Source organism: Furipterus horrens, unplaced genomic scaffold, assembly GCF_987537825.1.
Source record: "Furipterus horrens unplaced genomic scaffold, mFurHor1.1.pri manual_scaffold_11, whole genome shotgun sequence".
Classification (NCBI taxonomy): Eukaryota; Metazoa; Chordata; class Mammalia; order Chiroptera; family Furipteridae; genus Furipterus; species Furipterus horrens.
In genome coordinates, this window is record NW_028327181.1 from 8,822,039 (window position 1) to 8,840,987 (window position 18,949).

General features: G+C 35.6%; 1 protein-coding gene across 1 annotated transcript in view; it reads right to left on the minus strand.

Annotated features, from left to right (window-relative positions):
- TAOK3 (TAO kinase 3) overlaps positions 1-18,949 on the minus strand; it is a 136,060-nt gene that overhangs the window by 75,454 nt on the left and 41,657 nt on the right. Inside the window, exon 2 of the mRNA XM_090257380.1 lies at positions 5,329-5,428. The gene's annotated coding sequence lies outside the window, so the exon portion shown is untranslated. The remainder of the gene's footprint in view (positions 1-5,328; positions 5,429-18,949) is intronic.

Consider the following 18,949-nt stretch of genomic DNA (forward strand, 5'->3'; position numbering starts at 1 on the left):
TCTTTCAACAAATACTTATTGCATGCCTAGTATTTATCAGACATTATAATTGGGGTTAGTGATAGAAGGAGATGTCTTTCAAGGGTTTAGCGTCAAATGCAGTGAGACATTAAAATGACACAAATATCAAAATGGTCATACTTGTTATGAGAGAAAAAGCAACACATTTTAATGTAAATATATAAGAGGATGACCCAGTCTATTTTTTATTTAAATATGAAAAGACATGCCTTTTTAGGGAAAATAAAAGTAGTTCATTCAACATGACTGTATGGGAGAGTTGGAAGGAGAATGTATAAAGTTGGTGTTGAGCCAAGGAAATCATAATAGTCCTTTTAAAACATATTAAGAAGTTTGGACTTTATTGAGGGTAATGGGAAGCCACTGAATCTTTTACAAAGGGAAAAGGTTTTCCCTCCACAATATTGCAGACCATTAATCCTGGGCAGTCATCCTGTCAATCCAATAATGCCAATAATTAAGCATGAAGTCAATATATCAATAGAACTTCAAATCTAGTTACTTGTCAGTCAGGTAACTGGAAGTTCACAAAAAGTTCAGCTCTGGGCAAAAAAGCAAGACTCAATAAATTAAAAGGATTTAAGCCATACATAGTATATTCTTGGGACACAACAGAATTAAAGTCATTGAGATGCTGCAGACAGACACATGTAAATTGCTCCTCTTCTAGCCACTGACAGGGATCGAGTTTGTGGTCCTGGCATAGTCTAGGTGAGCTGGCATAGATTTGCTCCTCTGAAAGCTTTATGAATTTACTAAGACTTTACCCTCAAGGATCCACCCTGGAAATGCCCATCAAGTGTGTACTGTTTGACCAGAACCTGGAGTTAGCTCTGTTTGACCAGAGCCTAGAGTTAACTCTGGAGGTAGCAAAAAGGCTGGAACTTTTGGATTTGGGTCATAGGCTGAACCTAGAATGGAATCCCCAAATTCTGAGAGATCCTGGTATTTCCACTCTGGTGGCAATCCCATCGTCATTAGTGAACTTGAAAACAGGACGATTCTGAGCCTAATGACATGTACTGATCCCTGAGTCTTAACATAATGCTTTCTTCCTTTCAGTATCTATCATGGTCTTACTTCTCAACTCAATATATATTTATTTACAGAGGACGTAGGCCCATAAATTCTGTAACAAACATTCCTTTGATTTGCTGTCTGTCAATAAGAGACAGATACCTGAAAAATCCCCAAATGTACAGAAACTAAATAACACACTTAAATAACCCATGGGTCACCAACTAAATCAAACAGAAACTAGAAAAGACTTTTATCTTAATTAAAATAAAATCACAACACATCAAAATTTATGGGATGCTGCTAAAGCAGTAGTCCCTTTGAGTATTGCTTTAGGAGATAAAAAAATCTCAAACCAACAACTTCAGCTTCTACTATTAAAAATTAAAGCCCAAAGTTAGAGAAAGGGCATAATAAAGATTAAAGCAGAAATCAATGAAACAGAAAACAAAAAAACAAAAGAAAAAATCAAAGCAAAGCTGCTTCTTTGAGGAACAACTGAATTTATAAACCTCTTGCTAGACTGATCAGGAAAAAACATCAGAAGACACAATTTCCAATAGCAGGAATGAGAGAGATGACATCAGTTTAGATTTTATACATATTAGAAAGATAATCAGAAATTATGGAATTATGAAAATAAATGCAACAACTTAGATCATAGAGACAAATTCTTTGAAAGACACAAGCTACCAAAGTTTACTCCAGAAGAAATACATAATCTGAATACCTTTATACATCTATTAAAATAATTGAAATTGTAATTTAAAATTTTAGTACAAAGAAAACTCCAGGCTCAAATGGCTTCACTGGTAAATTCTATCAAACATCTAAAGATAATTCAATATTAATTCTACACATGTCTTCCAGAAAAAGGAAAGGAGAAATATTTCCTAAAACTTATTCTATGAGGCCTGCATTACCATGATATTAAAGTCAGACAAAAACATTCTAAGAAAGAAAACAGACTAAGATTCTTAATAAATATATATACAAAAATTCATAACAAAATTTTAGTAAATAAAATACTGTATAAAATGAATACTACAATCATGACTAAGTGGGGTTTATCTCAGGAATGCAAGGTTGGTTTAACACTCAAAAATCAATCAATGTAACTATTTCAATGATCTAAAACAAAAGCCAAATGATCATCTCTAAAGATGCTGAAAAAACTTTTGACCAAGTCCAAAATTCATTCCTGATAGAAACTCTGAGCCATCTAGGAATAAAGGGGAACATCCCAATCTGACAAAGAGAATTTATCTACAGATGATATCAAGTGTAACAACGTAAGACAAAATGCTTTCTTCCCAAGATCAGGAATAAGGCAATGATTTCTACTCTCACCACCTATTCAACATTGCCCTGGATGTTTTATAAGTGTAATGAGCAAAGAAAAAAAATGCATCAAGAATGGAAAAAATGAAACAAGACTTATTGACAAACAACAACATAATCATCCAGGTAGAAAATTCAATAGAATCTACAGAAAGCTACTAATAAGTGAGTTTATCAAAGGTGCAGAATATGAGATCAATGTATAAAACAATTACATTTCTAAATAGGAACAAGTGGAATTAAAATTTTAACATCACAATAGCATAAAAATATGAAATATTTAGGGGTAAATATAACAAAGGATGTGAAACACCTGTACAATGAAAGCTAAAAAATAATGGTGAAAGAAATTAAAGACATAATGAACTGTAGCTATAGGTCAGAAGACTCAATATTGAGTGTTCTTTAGAAACAGAAATTGAGAAGCTGATTCTAAAATTCACATGAAAATGCAAAGGGCCTGGAACAACCAAAACAACTTTGAAAAAGAAATACTAATTTTTAGGACTACCATAACCTAATTGCAAGATTTATCATAAGGCAATAGTTATCAAGGCACTAGAGACAAATAAATCAATGCAACAGAACAGTAAGTCCAGAAATAGAACTACACATTTATGGACAAATGAATTTTGATAAAGTGCAAAGGCAATTTAGTAGAGAAAATCTTCAATAAATGGTGTTGGAACAATTGCCTATACAAATGCAAACAAACAAACAAACAACTTTGATCCATACTAACACCATATACAAAAATTAATTCCAAATGCATTATAGAACTAAATGTGAAACCTACAACTAAACACATCCTTGAGAAAAGCACAAGAGAAAATCTTTGTGAAATTGGGTTAGGGAAAGAGTTCTTAGATATGAAAACAAAAGCACAATCCATAAAGAAAAAATTGATAAATTAGACTTCATCAAGATAAAACCATATACTTAATAAAACTGTTAGGAGAATGAAAAGACACAGATTAGGAGAAAATCTTTGCAAAACATATCTAATAATGGACATATCTATAAAATATAAGAAATCTTCAACTCAACAAAATGAACAACCTGATTTTAAAAATGGGAAAAAGATTAGAACAGACACTTCACTAAGGAAGATACATGAATGCCAAATAAGCAAAAGAAAAGATACTTGATAATATCACTATTTACCAAGGAAATGTTAATTAAATCCCCAATGAGATACGACTACATACCTATTAGAACAGCTACTATTGAAAAGACTGAGTATACCAGGTGTTGGCAAGGATGTTAAGTAACTGCTCTCTCATACATTGCTGGCGAGAATGTAAAAATCATACAAACACTTTGGAAAACAGTTTAGCAGTTTCTTAAATAGTTAAACATGCATCTACCATCTGATGTAGCCATTCCACTCCTATGAATTTAGCCAAGAAAAATGAAAGCATATGTCCAAACAAAGCCCTGTACACAAACGTTCATAGCAGCTCTATTTTTAATAGCCCAAACTGGAAACAACCCAAATGTCCATCAACAGATGAATGGATAAACAATCTGTGGTAAATGCAGACAATGGAATGCAGCTCAGCAACAAAATGAACTATATTGATAGATGCTACATGGATGAATCTCAGAATAATTATGATAAGTGAAAGAAGCCAGATAAAAAAGGAGTACATACTTTATAATTTCATTTATTATATAAAATTCTAGGAAATGCAAATTAACCTAACGAGGCAGAAAACACATTAGAGGTTGCCTGGGGCTAGGGTTGGGGTGAGAAGAGGAGGGAGGGATTAAAATGGGTATGAGAAAGCTTTTGGAAGTGATGGCTATATATATTCATCATAATGATGGCTTTATATATATATTTACTTATTAATATGACTATATCAATAAATATTAAGAAACATATCAATAAGCAACATACTGTATAAATATACTAGTAAATATTATAAATATAATATACACAAATAATAACTATATTAATAAATGATCAATAGACATAAATTAATGATTAATAACTGGAATGATATTAATATTAAATTTATATAATGTTTAACATGTTCTTTAAATATATTCAATTACTGTATATTAATTATACACCAGTAAGCTTGTTTTAAAAAGATACAATTAAAAAATAAAAGGCAAATAAAGTGGGGATGGTTCTTACAAAATATTTGGCAGTTATTCTTAACCTCATGGAGGTGAGCACATATATATACACTCAAAGAACATAAACAGGAAATTTTAAAAAATAGCAGTGGCCATTAATAATATAAAACATATAATTTCATTAGTAATTAAACAAGTAAAAACTAAAATAATAGGACATCTCATTTTACCCACCAAAATAGCAAAGTAATAGAGAAAAGATGCATTTTTTTTTTTTTTTGGTGAGGGCATAAGGATACATAACTGGAAGAATCAAATAGGTATAGCCTTTGACCCAGTAATATCATAATAGGAATTTATACATAGCCATTTCTTCATTGTTCTGTTTGTTCTAGGAAAAGGCAGATGTAAGTGGGCAGAGCATAGGACAGGTATGACCCTGAAGATGGGAAATATGGCTTCTTTCACCTGCAAGTTTAGATTTCTTTGTAGGTTTGTGTTTGAGGTGAAGTAGGTGTAGTGATTTCAGGTAAATTTTTTATTTCCTTCTTTTTGCTAATGTGTATTTCTACAACAAAAATTTATTTCCAGAAAATATTTTGACAATAGAAACCAATTTTAGCTCATTTCTTTTAATGAAGTAATTCTCTGTATTGTGAGCTATAACTGAGAATAATAAAAATCTATAAGGGAATAAGTTGAAACTAAAAAGTTTTAAAAAAAATATTTTATCCCAATTTTATTAATATATTTCTTTCCCTTTAATTTTCTTACAAATATACTAAAAATTAATTATAGAAAAACCAGAATGTACAATCTGTTCCCACTTTATAAGAGAATGCTTGGATCTATGGACAATACCTTTTCGTATATGGCACAAAATATACTGTATTGCTCAAATTCATTTTAGCAGCAACCTTTCTTCCTCTTTTAATTTCAGTCTTTTGTATTTATGGTGCACCTATGGAAAGAGAAGAATAAAATACATAATTATAGGGGCAAAATTAAAGAAGCAATAATCGATAACATGGCAGCTTTAAATATTTACAAATAATATTACAAAGTTAGAATTTTATCTTCATCTGCTTGTGGATGACAGATGTAACGCTAAAATTTTCACAACAGAGACACAGGCTACTCTTTCACAAGCAAATGTGAAAACAAACGTGTCATTAGATTTTGGACTCTATACTGAGGCTTCCACGGGTTTGTCTGCGTCCAGGGAAACTCAATAGAGGCCACCAGCAGAGAGGACTAATCTGACAGCACACACTGATGCTACTGACTGTCTGTCAGTGAGGCTTATATTCTGAATTGCTTTTCCAATAGGCATGATGCTTTACATCGGCTCATCTATCTTCCGTTTCCGAGGCTCTCCTATAACCAATCTCCCCCATTTTGGGGAGTAATGATTATTCTTTATTATCTATTAAAGAAGTACATGTCCAATGTAGAAAATCTGGGAAATATATAGTACTATATGAAAAAAAAATCCATAATCCTACCCCGGAAAAACTCCATTAACAATATGGCATACGTTTCTCCAAGCACATATTTATTTCTTCATGTCCATATTTATCTTGTTATACAACTGAGATCGTATTTATACATATAATTTCAGACCATCTCTTTTCTCTAACTATATTATAAGCATTTTTCCATGTCATCAAACACTATTCACAAAGATCATTTAATGACTACTCAATGTATATCTCATGGAAATGTCATAATTCATTCATAACTGTTTCTCCACAATTTGAAACAAGGCCATAGTCGACCCTTTGATGAACTATTAAAATTTATTACGCTTTGAAGGTCTTTGTGCATATTATCTATGTTTTAAGGCTTTCTCTGGAATGGATTTCTAGAAAGAGATTTGTTGGATCAAAGAATATAACAATTTAAAACTTACGTTATTGAAATAATTTTTAGATGCTTGACTAGCTTTGGAGATGAAACCCTCTGTGGTGGGTTTTGGTGGTGGGGGGGGGGACAGAAAAAAGATACCAGGCTCCACTTTCACATTTTCCTGCTGGGGACATCCCAATCTCCACTCACGTCTATACTTAAAAACTAAATGTCTGCATTATTTTTGTTATTCCCTGATTCTATAGCTGAGATGCTAAAACTTGCCTGAATTCAGCATCCCATTTCACTGAATTACCAACTAATCAGTAACTGTTATGACTGTATGTCTACCCTGCTAATCTAGTCTGATTATAGCTTCAATTAAAAAAAAAATTCCTTTTGCTATTATATTAATACTAGTTGCAAAATTTCTAAGAGAGTAGTTTTAAATAAGGCATCTACTAACATCCTCATGTCCTGACTAATTTTAAATGCGGGAGATGTTCACTTCTAGAAATTATTCTCATGCTATGGACATATATGCTTAGTATTTTTCTTCTGTCTAAATACTCATTTTTACATGATTTTCTTAAAATATGTATTCTCCTCATCTTCAGGTGCATGACTCTATCAATGTTCTAAAACTGTCTAAGGCTTCTAGGAATTAAATTTCCTCAGTCTTACCATCTTTTTTCTTGCTAGAATGCTGTACAAGCTATTAGCGTGAAAACTATACTCTGAAGTTTATCCATTACACATAAAGGATGTTCTCAGTTTTCTTCCATTTCACTGCCTCTCTTCTTTCTTTATAAATGTCTCTTTGGATTCCATGAAACTGTCTTTTCCTGTTTTTCCATATTACTCATTCTATAGTTATCTCCTCTATGATCTCTAAGTAAATGTGGTCTTCAAAGTATTTGCCTTAAGCCCTCTGTGAGACTGGAAGCTGCCATCCTAATTTCTGTCCATTTAATGGTTTCACGTAACACAGTGTCACTAGACAGGGCTAAACTCCATTCTAAGTTCCAGTCCCATGTTTTCAAGTATCTATTCGGCTGCTCCCCTAAATGGCCCTCACACACCTCACATTAACTTTGACTTCCCTTTCCCTTGCCCCAATTAATTCACAATTCTACTTCAGATATTTCTTTTTATGTGTTCTTCACTTTCCATTTCTGTTAGCATTCATTATTGCTTTCCTTTGCTTCTGCTTTCAGCCACTTGTCTGTCTTTTCTGAAATTCATTTTAAAAACACAATTACCATAATCATCTTCCTGAAGCACTGTTCAGATAACATCATATCTCTGATCAAAATCCTTCACTCTCTCCCTGTGGCCTACTTCACCTAACACTCAAAACTGGCCTCAAAGTATTACTCTAACCTAAATTCTAAACTCTATGGTCAGGACAAAATGAATTACCGTACAGGCACATTTTCATACCTTTGTCTTTGCTTTTGCTGTTGCCTCTGCCTAGAACATCCCTCCCAGTTCAGCTAAGTATCACCTCTTCCATAGCACCTACTATTTTCTCCCTTTGCTTCAGTTTTAATACACATACATTAGGACTCTCACTGGGTGACAAGTGCTTCTTCAGAGTAGGATTCATGTCTAAACCTAGATTTTGATTAATCATCGTATCCTCATGGCATGGTTTTTAAAAACCACTTTTTAGTGAGATATAATTCACATACCATACAACGCACCCATATAAAGTATACAACTCAATGAATAGTTTTTAGTATATTCACAAATATGTGCAACCATCATCATAGTCAATTTCAGAATATTTTCATCACCACAAAAGAAGTCCCATACCTTGTAGCTATCACTCACCCCCTGTCCTATCCCTCCATTCCTAAGCAACAACTAATCTACTTTATGTTTCTAGAGATGCCCCTGTTCTGGACATTCTACATGAACGGACTTATATAATAATATTATTACAATCACATGTGCACAAGTTTTTGTGTGAACATAACTTTTGTTTCTCATGATTAAATACCTAGGAATTGAACTGCTGGGCCCGTGGCATCTTTATATAGCAGATACTCTATAAAACTCTGCTAAAATACCCTTTTCCAACCCAGTTTTATACTAAAAATTATCTTTCAATTCATCCTTCCCTCAAAACATAAAGAACATTTTTTCTAAGAAGACAGCATTTTAATAATTAAGTGAAGATGAAATAATTTGCCTGAAACTATTTTTTCTTCTTCCTTGACTTCCTGCAAACTCAGGTATTGCATTTATAGTGAGAGCTTAGAACTGTGCCAAGAATGTAGTATTTCAGGTCTCAGGCCCTTAGGCCAACTGAACAATCCAAATACGGCTACCTTGTAGTAGAAGATTTTATCAGAGATGTGTAACTAAAATAATATTCTTCATTCTTTATTCTAAGAAAGGAAAATCTTCCAACAATGATAATCAAGTAAATTATTTTTCACAGACGTTATGACTTAATATAAGAAAAATCACTTGATGCTCTGGCTGGTGCCATTCAGTTGGCTGAAGCATTGTCCTGTAAACCAAAAGGCTGCGGGTTCGATTCCTGATCAGGGCACATGCCTAGGTTGTGGGTTTGGACCCAGGTCAGGGCGTGTACAGGAGGCAACCGATCAATGTTTCTCCCTGAAATCGATGTTTCTCTTCCTCTCTTTCTCCCTCCCTTTCCCCCTCTCTAAAATCAATAAGCATGTCCTTGGGTGAGGATAAAGAAAAACAGAAAGAAAGAAAGAACACTTGATAGAGAGGAGAAATGTAACTATTTTTAATAACTTCTCTTTGCCCAGCATCTTTCAAGAAATTCATGGAAGATGTTAGCTGCCTTAAAATGTTGCAATCACACTTCAACAATAAACCTGGAGCCAACTAGTCTGAATAACCCACAATATTTCAGCATTAGGGAAGAAGAATCAGACTGTTTCATATGGGAAAGAACTTTAAAGATTAGACATTTCAACTACTTTTTATTAAACTGAATCTCAGAAAACTTAAGGGTCAAATCACACCTATGTAGTAGGGTTAACCCACATTAAAATCTTTCTAATTTCCCACTCCAAGAAACTTTCTTCCGAATCAAACTGCCTAAGTCAGACTTCAATTGCAAAGAGTTTTCCGATTTTGCTATATTTTAGAGGGTAATCAAGAAAAGTTTAATATAAGATTGGACTTCATCTTATTACTTCTCTAAAGGCTCTCATAACACTTGAATACACAGTGGTAGATTCAGTTGTTATGGGAATGAAAGAGTAAACAAATTTGGGGATCTCTTTAAGAAAAAACATTTTACAAAATTCTACACCAATACGTATAGGGCCTTAAAAGGGGCTGGTGTAAATGAGGGACTCTCAAACTTAAGCTTCACCTGTGGAAATTCCTATTATTTCATTCATATCTTGCTCCCAGAAGGCAGATAAAATTTTCATTTTACAGCAGTAAAAAATGAAGTAAAAATAAGTGATAGGACTTGTTCAAAGTCAAGACTAGTCCAGTGTCTTCTCTAATTTATCTATAACACCACCTCCCATACAGACTTGAAGAGAACTGTCTTTCAAGAAAGAAACAACTGTTTTGGTTAGCTGTTGCTATGGTCCGCCACTAACACTCACCTGATATCCTGAGATAGGGAACCCTCTTTATAGTAATTTAGCTTTGAAATTGAAACTAGATGACAGTTATTTTTATGCCATTAATTATATCTGCCCATTGTGATCACACATCAGTCCACCTGAGAACTGGAAGGGAACCTTAATGATCGCCTCATTTCTACTTAGCAAATAATGCAGAAGTGGCTGGGGGTTCCTGATTATCATAATAATTATAACCTTTAGACTACTCCTGGGTCAAGTAACATTAAATATTATGAAGAATACTCTTTCAAGTCACCTTTTTAAGACTTTTTGTGTGCCGAAAAGCAAAAAAATCAATTATTTTGGTTTCTTAAAGATTGTTATTTGCCCTCTCCCTTAAAAAAATAGATGTTTATAGGTTGAGAAACAGATGGAAAAGAAAAAGCTCCTTAAAAATTTTTATTTATTTATTTATTTTGAGAGAGAAGGGAAGGGAGGGAGAAAGAGAGGGAGAGAAACCTCGATCAGCTGCCTCTCGCACGCTCCCAACCAAGGACATGGCCCGCAACCCAGGCCTGTGCCCTGACTAGGAAATGAACCGGTGACCTTTTGGTCTGCAGAACAATGCCCAACCCACTGAGCCACAACCGTTAGGGCAGAAAAAGCTCTTCTAGATTTCTGGAATTTAGCACCGAAAAATTTTGTTTTATGTGACACTTTGATATGAAACCAGCAACTTGCAATCAATTATACATCCATTTGGGGAAAATGGTACTTTACCTGGATTAAGACCAGTACAGAAATGGTGCTGATTTGTCTATGTAGATTCCAAACTATTCTAATGGATTTAACCAGACTTTTGAAGTCTTCCCTTCTTACTGTAACTTAATCATATGAAAACTTGAAATGATATTTTACTTTTTAAAATAGGGTTTCTCAAACTTGATTAACATTTAGATTCCTTGTAAAAAATTCTCACAGATCCCTAATACTTGCTTAATGTTTTTAGTCATTTGCTTTATTCATATATTCATTCATTCAGCAAATATTTATTAAGTGCCTAATATGTGTATAGTATGGAACAAGGCTTTATTTAGGTTCTTTCTTCCTCTCATAGAACTTATATGTATTCTAATGAAGAAACACACAAATATTGATAGGGCAGGTACTAATATATATCATAAAGAAAGATGAAATAAAGCAGGATCAGTGGTCAAGATAGATCTCTCTGATGACTTAACAGTTGAGCAGAGACCTGAAGGCTAAATGACGTGAAGGAGAAGCCCTGAGATACCTAACAAGGAAGAGAGGTCCAGGCAGGGAAAATAGGAAGACTGCTTGGCGTATTCCAGGAAAAGCCAGGCCAGGGTGGCTAGTACAGAGTGAGCAATGGCGAGTATAGCAGGAGAAGAGAGAGGGCCTCCTCTAACACCATTAAGACTTGTAATTTTATAATAAGTCAGCTGGGAAGCCACTGAGGTATTTGGGGAGAGAAGTGATTTAAGTATTTAAAAAAATTACTCTACTCTGTGAAAAACAAATTGTATGGGCGCAAAGTTTAAAAACAGGGAAACCTTGAAGAAGCCATTACAAAAGTCCAGGCAAGAAATAATGGTAGCTGGTGCCAAGGTGGTGGTGGTGGTGGTGGTGGTGGTGGGGACAGTGAGAAGGAGTTAAATTCTGGAATAGCTATAAAGGAACAGCGAATGGGCTTTGCTGCTTTGATGGAATATGAAAGAGTGGTGTCAACGATGACTTGAAAGTTTGTTCCCTGAGCTACTGAAAGATGAAACTGCCTATTTACTTATAAAACCGTATTAAACTTCTGAGAGCTTTTCTCTAACTTATATAAAACAAATTCACAACTCCTCCTCAAATCAAAGTTAACAACACTGATTTATATAAAGATGCTATTATTTTTGTTGGTACAAAAAAAATTACTCGAAAGTAAATCTTAAAAGTTCTTATCATAAGAAAAAATTTGTGTAGCTATGTGTGGTAATGGAAGTTAGCTGGATTTACTGTGGTGATCATCCAGCAATATACACACGTATGGAATCATTATTTTGTACACCTGAAATGAATGTAATGTTATATGTCAATTATATCCCAACAAGAAAAAAAAGAGTAACAGTCTAATTGTCTGGCAGTAATATACAGGTTGGGCTGGAAACATTTTGTTTAAAAACACTGTGTACACATCACAGAGAAAGAATTAGAAGAATATAGATCATAATATCACTAGTGATTATCTTTGGTTATTGGGAATATAGGCATTTTCTACTTTCTTTTTATTTTCTGTATTTTCTCTACTGAACATATATCACTTTGTAACAAAAAAAGTTAAAGTATTTTTAAAAGACTGAATTGGAACAGAAGGGGACTAGAGCAGGGAGTGGGTCAGAGCTACCCACCAGGAATGACAGTCTTATTTTAGCACGTTGGCAATAAATGGAAGGTGCAAGGCAGACACTGTGCCATGGCTTCAAGAATCTGGGTGCAAAAATAACATGGTAATAATGTGGCATCGTCAGCAATTGGCTTTATAGCCTGGAAAAGACACAGGAGTCAAAGTTAGCTCTGAGGCTCTAAGAACAAGTGACAGGGAAGACAATTATTCTTTGAACAAAAATAGGACATTTGGTAAAATAAGCAAGTTTAATGGGAAAAAGATGATGAGTGTTTTCTAGCCAAGTTGACTTTTAAGGGCTAGGTGGGCACCCAGGTAGAGATGTACAGCAACTAGAAAGAAATGGAGGTTGGGATTCAGGGAAAATAACACAGCTAGAAATTCAGATATACAATTATTTGTACAAGGTTGATAAGAAACTCAAGAAGGAACTGTGATAACTCAGGTAAAGAATGCAGAGAGAAGACAAAGCTGAGAACTAAATCTTGGTGAAATATTCCAAAGCTGAATTCTTAGCGAATGTTAGGTAAGTGCTAAGTACAATATTATATTTCTATAATTAAGCATTCACTCCATTTTACAGATAATCAAAATGTTAAAATGACTTCCCTAAGTCTAAGAAATTGAGATGAATAGTAAAAATAATACTATCAGAAATAAAATTTAGAATTTTATATAACTCTGGCTTTTGCTTCATGTCAATTACTAAACTACGACAAAAGCCCTCTGCCTTTGGAGATGTGTTTTTAAACAAGTACGTGCACTACAGTAATAAAATGAACAAGCTGACTTTTTTCTTGGTCTTGTGGATACTCAAGGCAATTTCTAAGGTTCCATTTCAACACTAAAAGTCTGTGATCCTGGCATGTTGCTTGGTTTTAAAATCTTTTATTCAGATTCACACACGCACAAATGTCGTGAATTCACTATAACTAAAATCCCCAGCAATCGATTTCACTTTAATTGTCCCAAAGTCAAATTAAAGAAAACCCAAGATATAAACACCTTCAGCTTCTGCAAATTTTACCTCCTACTGATCACCAAATACATGAAGGCACTGTGAGCGCCCTGTATTTACAACTTCTGACTCCCTCCTACAGGCTCTGGAGATAATACAACATGCAGAAATAAAGAGCTTGGAAGATAAACCTTCTTAGAGCTAATGAAGGATTATCTGACATGCAATTTTTCTAAAATGTCACAGCTATTAGCAAGTTCCTTTTTTGTTGTTTGTTTGGGACCATTTCTCTCCTGTCTCCACTTGGTTGCCCTGAAAATAAAAATTTTTTCTTAAGCACAATCAGATTTAGAAACCCCAAAACTTCAAAATTAAACGGTATATACTTATATTTAAATTTACTTTTTTAGAAAAAGGCCTACTTGGCCTTCACTATGAACTGAAATGTGTCCCCCCCAAATTCAGATTTTGAAACTAACCCCCAGCGTGACTGATTGTATTTGGACAGAGAGGAGGTAATTAAGGTTAAATAAGGTCCTTAAGGGTTGGGCCCTAATTCAGTAGGATTAATGGTTTTACAGAAGAGGAAGAGAAACGTTCTCTCTCTCTTCCACCTATACAGGCAAGAAGGAAAGGCCTTGTCAGCACAGATCCAGAAGGCAGGTCATTCGGCAAGCCAGGGAGACCTCACCAGAAACCTGATCAGTTGGCATTGCGAACTTGGACTTCCCAGCCTCCAGAAAGGTGATAAAATACATTTTCGTGTTTAAGCCATCTAGTCTCTGACATTTTGTTATAGCAGACTAAGGAGACTAAGATAGAGCCTCCTTAAAATTTTAGACTAAGATTTGGACAATATTCAAATGGTTACTAAATATGTAGCCAAAATGTTTTCTTTTCAGATACTTAAAAAACAAAAACTGATCTTTTGATAATCATTCTCCTTTCAAAAATACACCTTGCTAACTCAAAGAATTGAGTAGAAATAGTGTTCTCTGAAAGAGAAGAAAAAGGTTATAGTTATTTCATTAGACGCCACCTAATAACTTATAAAACAGACACAAATAAGGGAACTAGAATACACTTACTTAACTGTAAACTCTTGACCTAAAATCTGTTCCCAAAGACACTTTACATTTATTTGATCTTTCAACGATACTGCTGCCGCTTAATATGAAACTTAAATATGTAAGTTCCACAAGATATAAGTGATTACAAGTACTTTCTTGTTCAGGTATTTAAAATAATGTCTTTATCCTTGAGTAATTTACTTTTAATTTAGAAGCTGAATGAGCCCTAAGAGTTCCCTATATTACTACCTGATTTAAAAAACATTTTGTAGCTCTTTGAGTGAAATCCATCCTCTATGCTACTGACAGCATTGTCAACCTGTAAGTAAAATTTGACCATGCTATTCTCCAGTTTAAAACCCTTTAACCCCACCAGGTACAGGATATAACATCCAAACTCCTTGTAGAGAGATGGCAAATGAAATCCTCTGTGATCTGCTCCTTCTCTGCTCTTGAACCCCGCCCATAGGAACTGTGAGGCCCCACACTGGGCACCCCAGCTATCTCAAACTACTTCCTTGGGACATGAAGAAGTACCTGTTGGCAACCGCCTTCTTCTTCCTACTAACAAGAATTTGTTCAAGATTCTGCTTAGATAGTACCACTTCAGGGAAACTTTCCCGACACAGGCTTTCTTTACAGTCCTCAGAGCTTCACGGGTCTCCGCCTTGATTTTGAGATCTCGATGCAGATTTTACCACCTGAAGAGGTCCTCCCAGACCACCCTTATTAAAGTATTTTTTCTTCCTCTCACTGACCAGCATCACTCTGTTTATCTCAGAGAACTTAAACTTATCTGAAATTATTGTATTTACACGTTTGTATTTTGTTTCTCTCCTGTCTTTCCTATTCATTGCTATTATTCTCAGCAAATATTTGTTAAAAGAATATAAGGAGATGCCCAAATTATGTTCTTATACTGGAATCAATCGTATGGTAAAAAAGTGATCTGCAAAATCCTACTACGATAAAGCACACTGTTTAAAGTGTAACAAAAATTTATAAGATTCAGGAACGTAGATAACACAGTTGGTAATGTTATAGAGCGGGGTCCCCAAAAATTCCCCAGAGCCCACGTTTTGGGGGTGGGGGATGGGACTCAGCGGAACACAGCCACTTTCCTAAGAAATACCTAGTTTCTTAGTATGTAAATACGTGTGGCCATTCCACACACCAAGGAGATGGGTGGGGCTTTGATCGTAGAATGGTGACAAAAAGCTTACAGGGCTTGGGTAAAATTCTGCAGTGGCTGCGACTGGTCACCATACCCACTGCATCACAGGCTGCAGTAAGTAGAGAGAGGGCCACGCGGGTTGAAAGAGAACAGAAGCACCTCACCAGCTGGCCTTAAGGTGGGGTGGGTAAGCAGGGGCCACGTGGTTCTGCATTAAGAGCTGAAAAACACCGCGCCACAGGGAAAACCTCCCCATTCAGGCACGAATGATCGGGAGCTGCTGGTAAAGCTGAACTGTGTCTGAGAGATACAAAGGCACGGACTTCTATTTTCCTGGAGGGAAATGGTACCTCTGACTTTTCTATGCTAACACTAGCCTGACTGGGCAGAGGGAGGCAGAACTATGTGTTTGCGGGTGTTTTAAAGAAAGTAAGACTTAATGGCAGAAATCTGCCTTTGATCTAAATCTGTATAACCTTTAAATAAACAATTCCTTTCTTTTTCACCAAACTCTAGTATTGGGAGTTATGCTTTTTGGCAGTGGGCAATCAAGCCCCTCATAACTGAAAAAGCCCATACATTCTGTTTCCATCAGGACAGCCCGTGGGTTCTGCTTCAGTAACGACAGGTGATATGACCAAATAGAAGGTGCTTTTTATTTTAACTCAAACTATTTCTCAGAAACAGGGAGTCACTCCATATTTCAATCCTTCCTTACAGAGTCTCTCAAAGGCCAAGGTACTTGCACACTTTCTTTTGAATAATAAGAAATTATTAATTGGTGAAGACCTACTAGTCTGAAATGACCCAATTAATGTTACTTCGAATGCTTACAGAGGTCACAAAAATAAAAGGGAAGTTTAGTAACCATTCTTGAGCACATGAAATTGTTCAGAACTATATCAGTAATTCGCAGACTCTGATGTGCATTGATCACCTGGGCAGCTTGCTGAAATGCAGACTTCGAGTGTCAACAGGTCTGGGGCCAGAGAGTCTGTACTTCTAACAAGCTTCCCGGCCATTGCTAACGGTCCATGGGCTACACTTTGAATTGAAAGGCACAAGATGAAGTTGTGAATAGGGTTCTTCTGTTACTGCATTTTTATGACTTAAAAAAAAAAAATTTACCCCCATAGAAAAGGAGAGGGCATGCTAGGCTATTTAAAGCTGTGAAGGAGATGGGAACGTTTTTTAAAAGAGATTTTCCATATTTATTTTTAGGGAGGGAGACTGGAAGAAGGGAGAGAAACATCAATGGGAGAGGGAAACACAGATTGGTACTTGTATGGCCTGGGGTCCAAACCTGCAACACAACCATGTGCCCTGACTGGGAATTGAACCTGCGACCTTTCGCTTTGTGGGATGATGCCCAACCAACTGAGCCACACTGGCCAGAGTGAGATGGAAACTTTTTATAAAGCTATTACTATGAATTTACCCTCGTCACCCCCTAAATTCAAGTCTATGTTTATAAAACCATATTCTTTTCAAAGAAATACCTTTAATCAGAATCAACTATTTAAAGTTAACTAAAAAAGAGAAAACACAATTTAAAACTCCGTGTTCTACCTCTCATGTTCCACATAGTTTCATTTTAATCAGTATACACAGAAGTATTTAAGTTAGAAAAGGAAGACTGATTTTGGTTGTAAAATTTGGGCAATTTTACTTAATCAAAAGTGATTTTTTTCCTTGTTTATTTTTTTATTTATTATTTACTGCTTTTTTAGAGAGAGAGGAAGGGAGGGAAGTAGGGAGAAGGGGAGAAAAGAGTGAGAGAGAGAAACATTGATTCCTGTACATGCCCTGACTGGGGATCGAACCCACAACTTCAGGGTATCAGTATGATGCTCTAACTAACTGAGCTCCCCACCAGCAGTTTTTTCCTTTTAAGATCTTGCCATTTCTCAGGACATTTAACTTGTTCTATAATTTTTAAATATGTTGTTTATACTGGTCCTAGTTTTCTTTAAAAGACTACATAAAGATTATATAAGATTAAATTCAAAGAATAATTACAGTCGTCGTCGTCGGCAGCCGTCCGTCTCGAGAGACGATGGTGTAGCTTCTTAAGAGTCTATCTGCACGGCCGAGAATGGCCGTGCAGTCCGACTCGGGAGTGACATGGTATCTGTCTCCTCCCATGTTGAATTGACATCTTGCGATGACGCTGAAGCTACAGAGCCTGGGCAGGGTGATATGGAGGGCCAGCTGTTGCCCATGCAGCAGACCCCCCCTCTCTTCGCAGCTGAAGGATCCAAGGGAAAGACGGAGTCGATACAGCTTGGGTTCAGGTGCGCCGCAGGAGTTGCCGGTGTTGACTACAACGTCGAACCGCCTTAGGGACTCCGGCTCCGGATTTTCTGTCGGGGTTTACTCCCTTAGCCTTTCCCCTGAAGAGGTATGCCGCAAGGCAGCGGAGGTTTTTTGGAGTCAGAGTTTTCCTTCTCTGATGTACCCTGACTGGAAGATCGAACCAGCGACACTTAGCTCGCAGGCCGACGCTCAATCCACTGAGCTAAACCAGCCAGGGCTTATAATTACAGTATTCCCTCACTTATCACAGGTATTACATTCTAGAACCCCCCCATGATAGATGAAAATCCGCGAAGTAAATTCCCTCACTTATCACAGGTATTACATTCTAGAACCCCCCCATGATAGATGAAAATCCGCGAAGTAGGAACCTTACATTTATTTTAGTATTTATATATGTTTTAAGGCTTTATAAACCCTTCCCACACACTTACAAACCGTTCCCAGTCCCTTATTAACCTTTCCCACTCCCTTATTAACCTTTTCCACACTTTTATAAACACTACTTATATTCTTAAACATATTTTTCACTCTTAAACCTACGTAACTTTAACAACATATATATACAGTACCGCAAAATCCCGCGATAGAGCGAAAAATCCGCGATAAAGAAATATAATATTTTAAAAAATCCCGCAATACAGTGAGGCCACAATAAGTGAACCGCAATATAGAGAAGAACTACTGTACACCAAAAAATTTAAAGTAAACCAAAAATAGGATCCCTCAAATGTATTAAACATTAAAATCTGTCCAAACTTTTAAAAATATTCATTTGTTTCAGCACTGTTTTCCCCCTCTTCATGACATAAACTTCTCAATTTAATACAAAACACTTAACAGACTCAAAACCTTTTGCCTTTTACTGCTATCTTGAAACAAGAATACAGTACCCATTAAGCAAAAGACTCATAATGGCAAATAAAAAAAAAAAAGGCTCATAATGTGTTTTGAGATGCTTTTTATAGGTCTAAGGTACTAACGGTTTCTCACAATTTTGTGAACTATTATTAACAGAGGTCTATTTGTGCTCAGTTCAAATGACCAAAGGTTATTTTTTAAAATGTAAGTGTTTATTATTTGTGGCTAACAACTGGGAAAACAACCCTGTTACAGTAGAAATGTATTCCTGCA